We start from the raw sequence: 19,061 nt of genomic DNA on the forward strand, positions 1-19,061 counted from the left end.
GGGCAATTTAAGAAAGTGTGCAATAAAATACACTGTGTCTGTGTGTGTGTGTGTGTGTGTGAAAAAGAAAGAAAGTGTCCAGCAGAGTGCCTGGGACATAAGTCAGCTTTCTGTAAATGTTTGTGACCTTTGTCCCCGTTATGGGGATTCATATTTGATTTGAATTCCCATTTGGGGTACTGACCTTTCTTCTGAAAATCCTAGTAAAACCAATCCTGGTTAGAACTGTAGTCAGAGAAATCAGCAAAGCCAGTTATTTCTAAATTTGAAGAAGCAAGTGACAAAAAGAACTTTTTGAGTAATAATATACTATAATCAAAATTTGGCAATTAGCAATTGAAAACCTTGCACTTTATCTTTTAACCCTTCAGCATTGTCCATCTTTGTTTTTTTAACCAATAAAATTATAGTGATTTTAACTGAAAACCACAAATGTTTATTATCTCATAGTTTCTGTGGGTCAAGAATCCTGGAGCAGCTCATATGAATGCCTCTGGCTTGTGCCTGTGGCTCAGGGTATCACAGGATGCAGTCACGTGGCCAGCCAAGGCTGCAGTCACCTCAGGCTCACCTCTGGGGAGATCTGCCTCCGAGCTCTCTCACATGGATATTGCCCATTCTCACATCCTCTCTGGCTCTTGGCCAGAGACATCAGTTCTTCACCAAAAGGGCTGCTTTCCCCAGAGTGAAAATACGCGAGAGGGAGAGAGGATGAGAGAGAGTTCCTAAGACAGAAGCTGCAGTCTTTTTATAACCTAATCTCATAAGTTATATCCCATCACTTCTGCCATGGTCTAGTTTTGGGGGTTTTTTTTAAACTTTTTATTTTATATTGGAGTATAGTTGATTAAAGCACTGTCCATCTTTGAAGAGGAAGGATTAGAAAATTTGACACAGGCAAAAGTGAAGAGGTCCTCAAGCGTCAAAGTATTACTGCTTTCTCTATTCAAGCCACACTTATATTTGTTTGGCATGTGAATGCACACATGTGTACGTATTTTCTAGGGTTAAGCATTTAAGGAAAACATATACTCTGAAATATGGCACAGATACAAAAAAGTTTATGAAAATATGTGTGTTGAATTGGTGTTTCACTTCCTTTTCATTAAAACCTGCTCTTTCCTATATGGGTTCTCCTAAGCCCCACTTGTCAGTCAAATTAATTGTAGCATTTAGATGCAATCACAGACAATCCTTTTGATTCCCAGAAGCTACATCGACAGACTGTCTCATGCTTCCTTTCTGCCCAAAAACTTTCATCCATCCCACTATTAAATCTTAAAAATTAAAGATTCTAATATGTATCCAATCGAAAACTCTCGCTGTCAGTGATCAGTTTCATAACTACTCTCAAAAACTTAGAAAGAAGCAACTGTATACCAGAAGTCCTTACTATCAATATAGCTACTAAACTTCATAAAAGAAGCTTTCACAGTGGTAAAAATCACTCAGTCTAGTTGAGTTTAACTCTATATCAAAATTTTCTAACAAATCCTTATTGATCGCCTCAATAGGTACATTTTCTCAAGGCCAGGTCTGATAGGCCTGTGTTTCAACCCAACTCTGCCACATATTAACTGTGAGACCTTGTTAATGTTTGTTTCTGAGCTTTAGTATTTTCAAGAGTAAAATGGGGAAAATAATAGTACTTACTTCATAGGATTGTCGTCAAGATAATCGAGGTAATGTTTTAACACAGTGCCTGGTGCGTGACAGGTGTTAAATAAAACGTAGAAAATGTCAGAAAATGGGAAGTTTTTTTTTTTTAATTTTATTTTTCTTTATACAGCAGGTTCTTATTAGTTATCTATTTTATACATATTAGTGCATATGTGTCAATCCCAATCTCCCAATTCATCCCTCCCCCCCGCTTTCCCCCCTTGCTGTCCATACATTTGTCCTCTATATCTGTGTCTCCATTTCTGCCTTGCAAACCAGTTCATCTGTACCATTTTTCTAGGTTCCACATGTATGCATTAATATATGATATTTGTTTTTCTCTTTCTGACTTATTTCACTCTGTATGACAGTCTCTAGGTCCATCCATGTCTCTACAAATGACCCAATTTCGTTCCTTTTTATGGCTGAGTAGTATTCCATTGTATATATGTACCACATCTTCTTTATCCATTTATCTGTCAGTGGGCATTTAGGTTGCTTCATGACTGGTTAGTGTAAATAGTGCTGCAATGGCCATTGGGGTGCATGTGTCTTTTTGAATTATGGTTTTCTCTGGGTATATGCTCAGTAGTGGGATTGCTGGGTCACATGGTAATTCTATTTTTAGTTTTTTAAGGAACCTCCATACTGTATCAATTAGTGGCTGTATCAATTTACATTCCCACCAACAGTGCAAGAGGGTTCCCGTTTCTCCACACTTTCTCGAGCATTTGTTGCTTGTAGATTTTCTGATGATGCCCATTCTAACTGGTGTGAGGTGATACCTCATTGTAGTTTTGATTTGCATTTCTCTAATAATTAGTGATGTTGAGCAGCTTTTCATGTGCCTCTTGGCCATCTGTATGTCTCCTTTGGAGAAATGTCTATTTAGGTCTTCTGCCCATTTTTTGATTGGGTTGTTTGTTTTTTTAAATGTTGAGCTGCATGAGCTGTTTATATATTTTGGAGGTTAATCCTTTGTCCATTGATTTGTTTGCAAATATTTTCTCCATTCGGAGGGTTGTCTTTTCATCTTGTTTATGGTTTCCTTTGCTGTGCAAAAGCTTTGAAGTTTCATTAGGTCCCATTTGTTTATTTTTGTTTTTATTTCCATTACTCTAGGAGGTGGATCTTTCTGTGATTTATGTCAAAGAGTGTTCTTCCTATATTTTCCTCTAAGAGCTTTATAGTGTCCAGTCTTACATTTAGGTCTTTAATTGATTTGGAATTTATTTTTGTGTATGGTGTGAGGTAGTGTTCTAATTTCATTATTTTCCATATAGCTGTCCAGTTTTCCCAGCACCACTTATTGAAGAGACTGTCTTTTCTCCATTGTATATCCTTGCCTCCTTTGTCATAGATTAGTTGACCATAGGTATGTGGGTTTATCGCTGGGCTTTCTATCCTGTTCCATTGATCTATATTTCTGTTTTTGTGCCAGTAACATATTATCTTGATTACTGTAGCTTTGTAGCATAGTATGAGGTGAGGGAGTCTGACTCCTCCCGCTCCATTTTTTTACCTCAAGATTGCTTTGGCTATTCGGGGTCTTTTGTGTCTCCATACAAATTTTAAGATTTTTTTTGTTCTAGTTCCGTAAAAAATGCCATTGGTAATTTGATAGGGATTGCATTGAATCTGTAGATTGCTTTGGGGAATATAGTCATTTTCACAATATTGATTCTTCCAATCCAAGAACATGGTATATCTCTCCATCTGTTTGTGTCATCTTTGATTTCTTTCATCAATGTCTTATAGTTTTCTGAGTACGGGGTTTTTTTACCTCCATAGGTAGGTTTATTCCTAGGTATTTTATTCTTTTTGTTGCAGTGGTGAATGGGATTGTTTCCTTAATTTCTCTTTCTGATCTTTCGTTGTTGGTGTATAGGAATGCCAGAGATTTCTGTGCATTAATTTTGTATCCTGCAACTTTGCCAAATTCATTGATTAGCTCTAGTAGTTTTCTGGTGTCATCTTTAGGATTATCTATGTATAGTAACATGTCATCTGCAAACAGTGACAGTTTTACTTCTTTTCCAATTTGTATTCCTTTTACTTTTCTTCTCTGATTGCCATGGCTAGGGCTTCCAAAACTATGTTGAATAATAGTGGCAAGAGTGGATATCCGGGCTTCCGTGGTGGCACAGTGGTTGAGAGTCCGCCTGCCAATGCAGGGGACACGGGTTCGTGCCCCGCTCCGGGAAGATCCCACATGCCGTGGAGCGGCTGGGCCCGTTAGCCATGGCCACTGAGCCTGCGCATCCGGAGCCCGTGCTCTGCAACGGGAGAGGCCACAACAGCGAGAGGCCCGCGTACCGCAATAAAAAAAAAAAAAAGAATGCTGACCTCCATTAAAAGTAGTAAGAACTTTAAATAATAAAGTTCTTTAAGAAAAATAAAGTCTCCTTTAAAAAAAAAAAAAAAAGAGTGGATATCCTTGTCTTGTTTGACTTTATTGTGATTGCACCCTCCTACTGTCTCATTGCAGCTTCTCCTTTGTCTTTGGATGTGGGGTATCCTTTTTGGTGAGTTCCAGTGTCTTTCTGTCGATGTTTTTTCAGCAGTTAGTTATGATTCCATTGCTCTCGCAAGAGGGAGTGAGTGCATGTCCTTCTACTCCGCCATCTTGAACCAATCTCCTCGGGAAGCTTATTAATTGAAGACAGACCCAAAAAGCACTTTCTTAAACAAAGGAGTTTTAATTTAGCTGCCCAAAGGATATAATGTGTTAACTTATTTGCACACCTTCTGAGGCCCTAACTGTTGGAATTCTTGAGGCTTACACAGGTTAAAGCAGAAAACAAGCTGTTTGGGGGTGGTGGGCCAGAGGTGAGGTAGAGAGGCTCAGTAAGAGATAAATTCTTAACCTAATCTGTTTTATGGTTTGGCATTCATTTCAAAAAACAACATTGATCCAAAGTACATCAATACTGTTGTTTCTCCATGGTAAACAGATTGTTTTTTTAAGTTGTTATAATGATGGTGAAAGGTTGAATCGAAACAAGGATTGACCTCAAAGCCTAGATTCCTCTCTGTAAAACAGAACAGTTTTACTGGAGCTTGTTTATATAAGGAAACAGAGATAGAAAGTACTTGTATTTATTAAGACTGGCTTTCTCCCTAAGGAGTCTGTTTAATTATATGAGGTATGAATATAACTATGTTAAGATCGGTTTCCACAATGCCAGAAAATTTACTCAGCAAACATAATTAAATGAGCTTCTTTTTCTCCTCCCTTAAGAAAACTGTGTTTTTCAACATTCTGAAATACACAGTAAACTTAATTATAGGGCTGGGCTTTGTTTGAAAATGTTTGCTTGTTTTTCAGCTCAACTTTTTAAAATTCGGGTTTTACAAATATGTCACTAAATATTAATTGTCATTGTGATATACATAAGAACAGCTAGAAAATCAAAATTGATTTAAGCTGTTAGAAAATATGCCGCCCTGGGCTTCCCTGGTGGCGCAATTGTTAAGGGTCCGCCTGCCGATGCAGGGGACGCGGGCTCGTGCCCCGGTCTGTGAAGATCCCACATGCCGCGTAGCGGCTGGGCCCGTGAGCCATGGCGGCTGAGCCTGCGCGTCCGGAGCCTGTGCTCCGCAACGGGAGAGGCCACGGCAGAGAGAGGCCCGCGTACCGGAAAAAAAAAAAAAAAAGAAAAGAAAGTATGCCGCCCTCTTAAAACACATTTTGCCAGTGTCCATAGGATGAAGAAACTCAAATCCAGTGCCACATTGTATTGCTGTTATCTGTGGGGTGAATTTGAGTGGATGTATGGGCTTGACCAGTCAGAAAGGACACGTCAAAATTTTACCTCACAAAAATCTCTGAAGAGAAGTATTGTAACCTAAATTTCATAGTCCTGGTAAAAGTCACAGTCATTATTGACCAAAATTGGGTGTTTACTCAGGAGATACTTGTCTTTACGATAATCACCTACCAACTATTGCCTAATTTCAACCACCCGCCACATAGAGAAAGAGTTGTGAAAACTACTCTGGCGTCTTATCAGTCTCCCTGACCCCTGCCCCATATATCCAGTCTAGAGAACCTGAAACAGTCCTTGCGTGAGCAATAGGCCACTGGGGCTGGTGGGGGAGGGGAGGGCAGTGCCAGCCAATCAGAAGCATAGTCAGTGCCCATGAAACAATGAGCTTCTGATGAGGTTGTGGCCAGGAAAACGGTTTTTAGACACAACTGTCATTTTATGTGTCAGCTATAGACAGACATGGCACTTCTGCTGTCTTCTGAATAATGTCATCCAGGCCCCTTTCCTGTTTTCTGCACTCCTGAAAGATCTAGGCCCTAATGTAAGCTCCGACTTTTCCTCAGCCTTGAAGAAAGAAGAGGTATGTGGCAGTAGGAGTCTGAGTAGAAAGAATGGTTGCAGAGCTAAAGATGAGGGCAACCCTTGGGGAAGAAGACAGGTTTGGGAGCTTAAGGAAAGTGGGAAGGCCTTGGGCTAGGAATAGAGGTCCCCCTTGTATATATCTGTGTCAGTCATTTAAGTGAGGTTAGAAGCTTGAAGGTTTCAATGTTACCTCATCCTATTTACCCTAGATGCTCTATTTTTTTAGCTTCCTGTCTACTTACCTATCTTCTCACATAATATCCTTCTTATCAGTCATCAAATAGCAAATGCCTACCATGTGAAGGGGCTCTAGAAAGATACTATGGAGGAAACGAACATATATGTAGAACATGATCTCTAACACAGAAAAGCTTCAATTCAGAGAAGCCATAAACAGATTAATAGATAATCAAAGATTTTTAAATAGATAATAAAGCACTTAAGTTTACAAACACTAAGTGCCCTAATAGCTCAGAGGAAAAATTGCCTTGGCTAGAGTGGTCTGGCAAGCTTTCGTGACAGATAACATTATCCCTTTATGTTGAGAGTATCTCCTTTGGATTCTTGTAAAACCTGACTTTACGTATTGATGAAAAATGGGATGAAAACAAATCTATTAGAAGTTTCTAGAAAAGATATTTAGAGAAACAATAATGGATATAATTGATTGATCTTTAGTTTCATTTGCCTTTGGGGGTACTGCTGAGTTCTCTTTAAGCAGAATAAAACTGGACACACTCTCTCCATTCAGGAAAATCTGTGTTGGTATATCTTTGGGGTCTTGCTCTTTCACTCTGTCAGGTACCCTCATTCCTAGATGCTTTCATGCTTTCTGAGTGTCCACTCTCTGTTCAAGCTGTATTCTTGATTGTGATTGAATTGGCCAAATATTTGATGAGGGTACCATCAACATGCTTTGAAAGTGCTCTAAAATTAAATACATATTTTCTCTAGGTCATAAACATCCCCAAAGTGTCATAAAACATATACAAATGGGGTATACCGTGGTATAGTAGAAAGAATATGGACTTTGAAATTCCACAGACCTGGGCTTGCTTTCCAGCTATGTGACCTAAGGCAAATTCATCTGAGCTTCATTTTCTGTATCTATAAAATGGGGATGAGGCCTACTTCACAGTGCTGTTTTGAGGATTAAATGAGGCAACCTCTGTAAAATGCTCTACATTAAAAAGGTCTTAATAGGGCTTCCCTGGTGGTGCAGTGGTTAAGAATCCACTTGCCAAAGCAGGGGACATGGGTTCAAGCCCTGGTCCAGGAAGATCCCACATACCACAGACCAACTAAGCCTGTGCGCCACAACTACTGAGCCTGAGTGTCACAATTACTGAAGCCCGTGCGCGTAGAACCCATGCTCCGCAACAAGAGAAACCACCACAATGAGAAGCACATGCACCGCAACAAAGAGTAGCCCCTGCTCGCCACAACTAGAAAAAGCCCGTGCGCAGCAACAAAGACCCAACGCAGCCAAAAATAAATAATTAATTAATTTAAAAAAGATTATTTTAAAAAAGTTCTTAATAAATTATTATTACAATGTGGTATGTGCCATATCACTAATCATTTTCTGATGTTGCAGAACTTAAAGCAGAAAACTAAGTCTTCTAAAAGAGAAAATTCCAATTGTGTTCTTATGGATGTTCATGAGAAAAGCTCAGGTGTTCATCTTAGATGTCTTTGCCTCTTCAGCCCATGAACAAATAATTTTGTTATTCTAGTTTCCCTTCTTTATTTGTCATCTTAATCTCCAAATGCATCTACTTTCCTTACCTACTAATCGTAAACTTAGAAAAATCTGTCTAAATCTTCAAATCACCTCATTTAATCACCTGAAACATTGTAAATCAAGTATACTTCAATAAAAATGGAATCTTAGCAATCATCTAATTCATCTTTCCACTAAAGAGGAGAATCACCTCTACAACCTTGAAGGCAGATGGACATGCAGTCTCTCACAAGGAAATCCAATATTTCCTAAGACTACCCAGGTCCAATGTTCATCCTTACACTGTTTAAATTTGCCTCCCAGGCATTGCCAGCCATTGATACCACTTGATCCTTTTGAATCAATCAATCAATCAATCAATCAATCTAACCCGTTTTAGTGTGAGTTTTAAGACTAAAGCAAAACATTCCGTACTGTGCATGTGAAGAGTATGTGGTATTGCCAACATTGAAGGGGCTGGTAGTAGAGCTGCTAAATAAAATGTAATATTTGAAATATATTTTTATTAAAAAATTACTGTTTATTTAAAATTCAAATTTAACTGGACGTCCTATATTGTTATTTGCTAAATCTGACACTCTTTCAAGTGATAGCAAAACAGAGCAAAGTTGAGATAGTCAACAAAGAGGGGCAGGAGAGGGAGGAATAGAGCTACACCCTGCTCAGTTCTGCTCAGTCCTAACTGTTCATGGCCGTTCAGCCCATCTGTGGAAGCCTGTTCGGAGCATCCATTCCTACAGAACGTATACTATTTAAGGTTACCTATTCTTTGATAGAGCAGCTCCCTCCACTGAGGAAAAAGAATGCCAGCTTTCCTTTCCCTCTTCAGCCCTCCCATGAAGTTTATTCTTGCTTAGCCAAATCCAATCCCTACCTGAGGGAGAAAGTAGGGGAATTCTTCTGTTAAATTCAGGGGTCTGCATTAGACTTTGCACATGTATCCCCTGGTTACTCCACAACTTTCACAGTTCAGTTTAAATACCGGAAGACAGGAAAGCTTCCGGGAAGATGGCGGAAGAGTAAGACGCGGAGATCACCTTCCTCCCCACAGATACACCAGAAATACATCTACACGTGGAACAACTCCGACAGAACACCTACTGAACGCTGGCGGAAGACCTCAGACCTCCCAAAAGGCAAGACACCCGCCACGTACCTGGGTAGGGCAAAAGAAAAAAGAATGAACAGAGACAAAAGGATAGGAACGGGACCTGCACCAGTGGGAGGGAGCTGTGAGGGAAGAAACGTTTCCACACACTAGGAAGCCCCTTCACGGGCGGAGACTGGGGGTGGCGGAGGGGGAAAGCTTCGGGGCCGCGGAGGAGAGCACAGCAACAGGGGTGTGGGGGGCAAGGCGGAGGGATTCCCGCGCAGAGATTCCCTCACAGAGGATCGGTGCCGACCGGCACTCACCAGCCCGAGAAGCTTGTCTGCTCACCCGCCGGGGCGGGCGGGGCTGGGAGTTGAGGCTCGGGCTTCGGTCGGAGCGCCAGGAGAGGACGGGGGTTGGCGGCGTGAACACAGCCTGCAGGGGGTTAGTGCGCCAAGGCTAGCCAGGAGGGAGTCCGGGGAAAAGTCTGGAGCTGCCGAAGAGGCAAGAGACTTTTTCTTCCCTCTTTATTTCCTGGTGTGCGAGGAGAGGGGATTAAGAGCACTGCTTAAAGGAGCTCCAGAGACGGGCGCGAGCCGCGGCTAAAAGCGCGGACCCCAGAGACGGGCATGAGACGCTAAGGCTGCTGCTGCCACCACCAAGAGAAGCCTGTGTGCGAGCACAGGTCACTATCCACACCCCCCTTCCGGGGAGCCTGTCCAGCCCGCCACTGCCAGGGTCCTGGGATCCAGGGACAACTCCCCCGGGAGAACGCACGGTGCGCCTCAGGCTGGTGCAACGTCAGGCAGGCCTCTGCCGCCGCAGGCTCGCCCCGCCCACCATGCCCCGCTCCCCGCACCACCCCCCCCCCCCCCGCGCCTGAGTGAGCCAGAGCCCCCGCATCAGCAGCTCCTTTAACCCCGTCCTGTCTGAGAGAAGAACAGACGCCCTCCGGCGATCTACACGCAGAGGCGGGGCCAAATCCAAAGCTGAGCCCCTGGGAGCTGTTAGAACAAAGAAGAGAAAGGGAAATCTCTCCCAGCAGCCTCAGAAGCAGCGGATTAAAGCTCCACAATCAGTTTGATGTCTGTGGAATACATGAATAGACAACGAATCATCCCAAACTGAGGAGGTGTACTTTGAGAGCAAGATTTATGCTGTATGGCTTTGCTTCCACCATTTGGCCTAGGGTTCTATCCGTACGTTTTGCTAAAAAAATTTTTTCTTAATAATTATTTTTTATTTTAATAACTTTATTATATTTTATCTTACTTTATTTTATTTTACTTTATCTTCTTTCTTTTTTTCCTTCCTCCCTCCCTCCCTCCCTTCTTTCTTTCTTTCTACTTCTACTAATTCTTTCTTTCTACTTTTTCTCCCTTTTATTCTGAGCCGTGTGGATGAAAGGCTCTTGGTGCTGCAGCCAGGAGTCACTGCTGTGCCTCTGAGGTGTGAGAGCCAACGTCAGGACACTGGTCCACAAGAGAACTCCCAGCTCCACATAATATCAAACGGTGAAAATCTCCCAGAGGTCTCCATCTCAACACCAGCACCCAGCTTTACTCAACGACCTGCAAGCTACAGTGCTGGACATCCTATGCCAAACAACTAGCAAGACAGGAACACAACCCCACCCATTAGCAGAGAGGCTGCCTAAAATCATAATAAGTCCACAGACACCCCAAAACACACCAACAGATGTGGACCTGCCCACCAGAAAGACAAGATCCAGCCTCATCCACCAGAACACAGGCACTAGTCCCCTCCACCAGGAAGCCTACACAACCCACTGAACCAACCTTAGCCACTGGGGACAGACACCAAAAACAACGGGAACTACGAGCCTGCAGCCTGCAAAAAGGAGACGCCAAACACAGTAAGATAAGCAAAATGAGAAGACAGAAAAACACACAGCAGATGAAGGAGCAAGATAAAAACCCACCAGACCTGACAAATGAAGAGGAAATAGGCAGTCTACCTGAAAAAGAACTCAGAATCATGATAGTAAAGATGATCCAAAATCTTGGAAGTAGAATGGACAAAATGCAAGAAACATTTAATAAGGACCTAGAAGAACTAAAGATGAAACAAACAATGATGAACAACACAATAAATAAAATTAAAAATACTCTAGATGGGATCAATAGCAGAATAACTGAGGCAAAAGAACGGATAAGTGACCTGGAAGGTAAAATAGTGGAAATAACTACTGCAGAGCAGAATAAAGAAAAAAGAATGAAAAGAACTGAGGACAGTCTCAGAGACCTCTGGGACAACATTAAACACACCAACATTTGAATTATAGGGGTTCCAGAAGAAGAAGAGAAAAAGAAAGGGACTGAGAAGATATTTGAAGAAATTATAGTTGAAAACTCCCCTAATATGGGAAAGGAAATAGTTAATCAAATCGAGGAAGCACAGAGAGTCCCGTACATGATAAATCCAAGGAGAAATACGCCAAGACACATATTAATCAATGTATCAAAAATTAAATACACAGAAAACATATTAAAAGCAGCAAGGGAAAAATAACACACAAGGGAATCCCCATAAGGTTAACAGCTGATCTTTCAGCAGAAACTCTGCAAGCCAGAAGGGACTGGCAGGACATATTTAAAGTGATGAAGGAGAAAAACCTGCAACCAAGATTACTCTACCCAGCAAGGATCTTATTCAGATTTGATGGAGAAATTAAAACCTTTACAGACAAGCAAAAGCTGAGAGAGTTCAGCACCACCAAACCAGCTTTACAACAACTGCTAAAGGAACCTCTCTAGGCAAGAAGCACAAGAGGAGGAAAGACCTACAATAACGAACCCAAAACAATTAAGAAAATGGGAATAGGAACATACATATCGATAATTACCTTAAATGTAAATGGACTAAATGCTCCCACCAAAAGACACAGATTGGCTGAATGGATACAAAAACAAGACCCATATATTTGCTGTCTACAAGAGACCCACTTCAGACCTAGAGACACATACAGACCGAAAGTAAGGGGATGGAAAAAGGTATTTCATGCAAATGGAAACCAAAAGAAAGCTGGAGTAGCAATTATCATATCAGACAAAATGGACTTTAAAATAAAGACTACTAGAAGAGAGAAAGAAGGACACTACATAATGATCAAGGGATCGATCCCAGAAGAAGATATAACAATTGTAAATATGCACCCAACATAGGAGCACCTCAATACATAAGGCAAATACTAACAGCCATAAAAGGGGAAATCGACAGTAACACATTCATAGTAAGGGACTTTAACACCCCACTTTCACCAATGGACAGATCATCCAAAATGAAAATAAATAAGGAAACACAAGCTTTAAATGATACATTAAACAAGATGGAGTTAATTGATATTTATAGGACATTCCATCCAAAAACAACAGAAAACACATTTTTCTCAAGTGCCCATGGAACATTCTCCAGGATAGATCATATCTTGGGTCACAAATCAAGCCTTGGTAAATTTAAGAAAATTGAAAATTTTCAAGTGTCTTTTCCGACCACAATGCTATGATACTAGATATCAATTACAGGAAAAGATTTGTAAAAAATACAAACACATGGAGGCTAAAGAATACACTACTTAATAACGAAGTGATGACTGAGGAAATCAAGAGGAAATTAAAAAATACCTAGAAACAAATGACAATGGAGACACGACGACCCAAGATCTATGGGATGCAGCAAAAGCAGTTCTAAGAGGGAAGTTTATAGCAATACAATCTTACCTTAAGAAACAGGAAACATCTCGAATAAACAACCTAACCTTGCACCTAAAGCAATTAGAGAAAGAAGAACAAAAAAACCCCCAAAGTTAGCAGAAGGAAAGAAATCATAAAAATCAGATCAGAAATAAATGAAAAAGAAATGAAGGAAACGATAGCAAAGATCAATAAAACTAAAAGCTGATTCTTTGAGAAGATTAAAAAAAATGGATAGACCATTAGCCAGACTCATCAAGAAAAAAAGGGAGAAGACTCAAGTCAATAGAACTAGAAATGAAACAGGAAAAGTAACAACTGACACTGCAGAAATACAAAAGATCATGAGAGATTACTACAAGCAATTTTATGCCAATAAAATGGACAACCTGGAAGAAATGGACAAATTCTTAGAAATGCACAACCTGCCAAGACTGAATCAGGAAGAAATAGAAAATATGAACAGATGAATCACAAGCACTGAAATTGAAACTGTGATTAAAAATCCTCCAACAAACAAAAGCCCAGGACCAGATGGCTTCACAGGCGAATTCTATCAAACACTTAGAGAAGAGCTAACACCTGTCCTTCTCAAACACTTCCAAAATATAACAGAGGGAGGAACACTCCCAAACTCATTCTACGAGGCCACCATCACCCTGATACCAAAACCAGACAGGGATGTAACAAAGAAAGAAAACTACAGGCCAATATCACTGATGAACATAGATGCAAAAATCCTCAACAAAATACTAGCAAACAGAATCCAACAGCACACTAAAAGGATCATACACCATGATCAGGTGGGGTTTATTCCAAAAATGCAAGGAGTCTTCAATATACGCAAAACAATCAATGTGATAAACCTTATTAACAAATTGAAGGAGAAAAACCATATGATCATCTCAATAGATGCAGAGAAAGCTTTCGACAAAATTCAACACCCATTTATGATAAAAACCCTGCAGAAAGTAGGCATAGAGGGAATTTTCCTCAACATAATAAAGGCCATATATGACAAACCCACAGCCAACATTGTCCTCAATGGTGAAAAACTGAAAGCATTTCCACTTAAATCAAGAACAAGACAAGGTTGCCCACTCTCACCACTCTTATGTCAACATAGTTTTGGAAGTTTTAGCCACAGCATACAGAGAAGGAAAGGAAATAAAAGCAATCCAAATCGGAAAAGAAGAAGTAAAGCTGTCACTCTTTGCAGATGACATGATACTATACATAGAGAATCCTAAACATGCTACCAGAAAACTACTAGCGTGAATCAATGAATTTGGTAAAGTAGCAGGATTCAAAATTAATGCACAGAAATCTCTGGCATTCCTATACACTAATGCTGAAAAATCTGAAAGTGAAATCAAGAAAACACTCCCATTTACCACTGCAACAAAAAGAATAAAATATCTAGGAATAAACCTACCTAAAGAGACAAAAGACCTGTATGCAGAAAATTATAAGACACTGATGAAAGAAATTAAAGATGATACAAATAGATGGAGATATATACCATGTTCTTGGATTGGAAGAATCAACATTGTGGAAATGACTCTACTACCCAAAGCAATCTACAGCTTCAATGCAATCCCTATCAAACTACCACTGGTATTTTTCACAGAACTAGAACAAAAAAATTCACAATTTATATGGAAACACAAAAGACCCCAAATAGCCAAAGCAATCTTGGGAACGAAAAACAGAGCTGGAGGAATTTGGCTCCCTGACTTCACACTGTACTACAAAGCTACAGTAATCAAGACAATATGGTACTGGCACAAAAACAGAAAGATAGATCAATGGAACAGGATAGAAAGCCCAGAGATAAACCCACACACATATGGTCACCTTATCTTTGATAAAGGAGGCAGGAATGTACAGTGGAGAAAGGACAGCCTCTTCAATAAGTGGTGCTGGGAAAACTGGACAGGTACATGTAAAAGTATGAGATTAGATCACTCCCTAGCACCATACACAAAAATAAGCTCAAAATGGATTAAAGACCTAAATGTAAGGCCAGAAACTATCAAACTCTTAGAGGAAAACATAGGCAGAACACTCTATGACATAAATCACAGCAAGATCTTTTTTGACCCACTTCCTAGAGAAATGGAAATAAAAACAAAAGTAAACAAATGAGACCTTATGAAACTTCAAAGCTTTTGCACGGCAAAGGAAACCATAAACAAGACCAAAAGACACCCCTCAGGATGGGAGAAAATATTTTCAAGTGAAGTAACTGACAAAGGATTAATCTCCAAAATTTATAAGCAGCTCATGCAGCTCAATAACAAAAAGCAAACAACCCAATCCAAAAATGGGCAGAAGACCTAAATAGACATTTCTCCAAAGAAGATATACAGACTGCCAACAAACACATGAAAGAATGCTCAACGGGCTTCCCTGGTGGCGCAGTGGTTGAGAGTCTGCCTGCCGATGCAGGGGACACGGGTTCGTGCCCCGATCCGGGAAGGTCCCACATGCCGCGGAGCAGCTGGGCCCGTGAGCCATGGCCGCTGAGCCTGCGCTTCCGGAGCCTGCGCTCCGTGACGGGAGAGGCCCCAATAGTGAGAGGCCCGTGTACCGCAAAAAAAAAAAAAAAAAAAAAAAAGAATGCTCAACTTCATTAATCATTAGAGAAATGCAAATCAAAACTACAATGAGATATCATCTCACACCAGTCAGAATGGCCATCATCAAAAAATCTAGGGGCTTCCCTGGTGGCGCAGTGGTTGAGAGTCCACCTGCCAATGCAGGGGACGCGGGTTCGTGCCCCGGCCCGGGAGGATCCCACATGCCGCGGAGCGGTTGGGTCCGTGAGCCATGGCCGCTGAGCCTGCGTGTCCGGAGCCTGTGCTCCGCAATGGGAGAGGCCACAACAGTGAGAGGCCCGCGTAACGCAAAAAAAAAAAAAAAAAAAAATCTAGAAACAATAAATGCTGGAGAGGGTGTGAAGAAAAGGGAACCCTCTTGCACTGTTGGTGGGAATGTAAATTGATACAGCTACTGTGGAGAACACTATGGAGGTTCCTTAATAAACAACAAATAGAACTACCATATGACCCAGCAATCCCACTACTGGGCATATACCTTGAGAAAACCATAATTCAAAAAGAGTCATGTACCAAAATGTTCATTGCAGCTCTATTTACAATAGCCAGGAGATGGAAACAACCTAAGTGTCCATCATCGGATGCATGGATAAAGAAGATGTGGCACATATATACAATGGAATATTACTCAGCCATAAAAAGAAATGAAATTGAGCTATTTGTAGTGAGTTGGATATTCCTAGAGTCTGTCATGCAGAGTGAAGTACGTCAGAAAGAGAAAGGCAAATACCGTATGCTAACACATATATATGGAATTTAAGGAAAAAAAAAAGTCATGAAGAACCTAGGGGTAAGACAGGAATAAAGACACAGACCTACTAGAGAATGGACTTGAGGATATGGGGAGGGGGAAGGGTAAGCGTGACAAAGCGAGAGAGAGGTATGGACATATATACACTACCAAACGTAAGGTAGATAGCTAGTGGGAAGCAGCTGCATAGCACAGGGAGATCAGCTCGGTGCTTTGTGACCACCTGGAGCGGTAGGATAGGGAGGGGCGGGGAGATGCAAGAGGGTAGAGATATGGGAACATATGTATATGTATAACCGATTCACTTTGTTATAAAGCAGAAATTAACACACCATTGTAAAGTAATTATACTGCAATAAAGATGTAAAAAATATAAAATAAAAATTAAAAAAATAATAAATAAATACCGGAAGACAATGGCCATTTTCACCCAAATGTCATCATCTGACAACGTTTCCAATCTCTCCCATCATTCCTCACATTCCATAGTCCATGAACTTCAAATAAAGTGGGCAAAACTAAACCCAATACTCCGAATCAGATATGAACACTGCTTACTACCATAAGATTTGCATTACATCCAAATGGCCAATAAACATATGAAAAGGTGCTTAATTTCATTAGTACCACCAGGGAAACAAAACCACAGATAACACCACTCACCTACCAAGATGACCAAAATTTTAAAAGACTGACAATAGCAAATGTTAGCTGGGTTATGGAGCTTCTGACTTCTCACATCTTGCTTGTGGGGTGTAAATTGACCCAGCAGTTCCACTCCTAGGTATATGCCGAAGTGAAATGCATACATGTGTTTACGAAAACACATGTACAAGGATGTTCTTAGCAGCATTATTTCTAATAGCCTAAAACGAAACAACCCATAGGTCAGTAGTAGAAGGGATAAATAATTTGTGTATAGTCAAGCAATATCATACAGCACTGAAAATAAATGAGTACTGTATACACACAACAACATGGATAAACATCACAAACAATTGAGAAAAAATAAGAAAGTATATATGGTTCCATTTATATAAAGTTAAAAAATAAGGTAAAAATGATCTATGGTGCTAGAAATCAGGAGATAGGTCATCTTTGGGGAGACGTGGGGGGAATGAGCGGGAGATAATATGAAACAGGCTTCTGTAGTGCTGGTCATGTTCCTTATTTGTTTTTTGAATGAATGAATGAATTTTGGCTGTGTTGGGTCTTCGCTGCTGTGTGCAGGCTCTCTCCAGCTGCAGCAAGCTGGGGTCACTCTTCGCCACGGTGTGCAGGCCTCTCACCGCGGTGGCCTCCACCGTTGCAGAGCACAGGCTCCAGCCGCACGGGCCGCAGCAGTCGTGGCCCACGGGCTCCAGAGTGCAAGCTCAGCAGCTGTGGCGCATGGGCCCAGTTGCTCCATAGCATATGGGATCCTCCCAGACCAGGGCTCCAACCCATGTCCCCTGCATTGGCAGGCGGACTCTCAACCCGCCACTGGGGAAGTACTGTTCTTTCTTGATATGAGTAGAGAACATGGATTTGTTCACTTTATAATAATTCATCAAGCTACCAGTTAGGAATTTTGCATTTTTCTGTGCATATGTTATGCTTCAATAAGTAAGTTTTTTAAAAGATAACATTGGATTTGCAGTAAATCTAGTCTTTTACACCACATGCTTATGCATTTGATTTTGTTAAAATTCTAAGCACAGCACTTATTTGCATTTATTCTTCCAAAACTTCATTGTTATTTCAGTCAATTAAAATATTTTAAGATCCTGATTCTATCATTCAGTACATTAGCTCTCCTTCCAATTATATCTTTATCTGAGTCCTCTAGCACACTCATGGAGGCCCCCTCTGAATGGACACAAATCAATATCCTTTAGGTCTAATTGTTAACACAAATCAATATCCTTTAGGTCTAATTGTTAGAACACAAATCAATATCCTTTAGGTCTAATTGTTAACCAGCTAACTATATTTTCATCACTCCTATAATTTTGTATGTTACCCACAAAGATGTGAGAAATTTGGCCAAATGCCTTGTTAAAGTCAAGATATACTTTGTCAACAGCATTCTCTTGATTTTAAAGTTTAATAAATCAGAAAAAGAAATATGGGCTTCCCTGGTGGTGCAGTGGTTGAGAATCCGCCTGCCAATGCAGGGGACACGGGTTCATGCCCCGGTGCGGGAAAAGCGGCTGCTCCCATGAGCCATGGCCGCTGGGCCTGCGCGTCCAGAGCCTGTGCTCCGCAACGGGAGAGGCCACAACAGTGAGAGGCCCGTGTACCGCAAAAAAAAAAAAAAAGGAAATAAGGCTAGTTTGTTCTCAGCTCTGAATCCCTTTTGACTACTTTTAATCACCTGTTACTGACTAAGTACTCACATATTATCAAGTATGATTAATCACCTGTTACTGATTAAGTGCTCACATATTATCAAGTATGATAACTCACAAATATCCCAGCTCTCACTCTCACTGCACACATGGTAGAATTGCACTTTCCCACTTAGGTGAAATTAGATATGTTGCATAACTTGCTTTGGCCAATGTCATTTGAGTGGAAGTGAAATATATCGCTTCTGGGAAAACACTTTAAGAAAGAGTCTGCAATCAAATCCTCTTTTCCCACTGTCTCCACAACCAAAATGTCCCAGCCTGTGTCCCAAAGTGAAGGCAACGATAGAGTAGGGCCTCAGACAACCTACAATGGACATGTAGCACCAGCAGGAAATGAATAAGAAATAAGCATTGGCTATTTCAAGCCATTGAGATTTTGGATTTTTTTGTTAAGGAAGCAAAACCTAGCTTATACTGACTGATACATCACGTTTACCAGATGGTGTTTTCAGGAATCCACATCTTTTGTAGTCTCATCTTTTGAAATTCAGAAGAGAATGTACCTGTCTCTAGTTTTCCAACCTCTCTCTCATTCTCCATGATTCTTTGAGATTACTGACATTACATCTGTCAGTTCTTTCCATATATTTCAGTGGATATAGGTTATCTGGGAATGGCTACTTGAATTTAAATGACTAGTTTTTTATCACTGCTTTCTTATCTTGGACTTCAACTCTTTCTTGTCAATATTTGTTATATTTTCAATTCTCCATAGTGGAGAAGACAGAAACAAAAGAA

General features: G+C 40.7%; 1 protein-coding gene across 1 annotated transcript in view; it reads left to right on the forward strand.

Moving 5' to 3' along the window:
- The first annotated feature begins 5,882 nt into the window (after positions 1-5,882).
- ADCY10 (adenylate cyclase 10) overlaps positions 5,883-19,061 on the forward strand; it is a 118,407-nt gene continuing 105,228 nt past the window's right edge. Inside the window, exon 1 of the mRNA XM_049716225.1 lies at positions 5,883-6,009. The gene's annotated coding sequence lies outside the window, so the exon portion shown is untranslated. The remainder of the gene's footprint in view (positions 6,010-19,061) is intronic.

The sequence above is a fragment of the Orcinus orca genome, chromosome 1 (genome assembly GCF_937001465.1).
Source record: "Orcinus orca chromosome 1, mOrcOrc1.1, whole genome shotgun sequence".
NCBI classification, from domain to species: Eukaryota; Metazoa; Chordata; class Mammalia; order Artiodactyla; family Delphinidae; genus Orcinus; species Orcinus orca.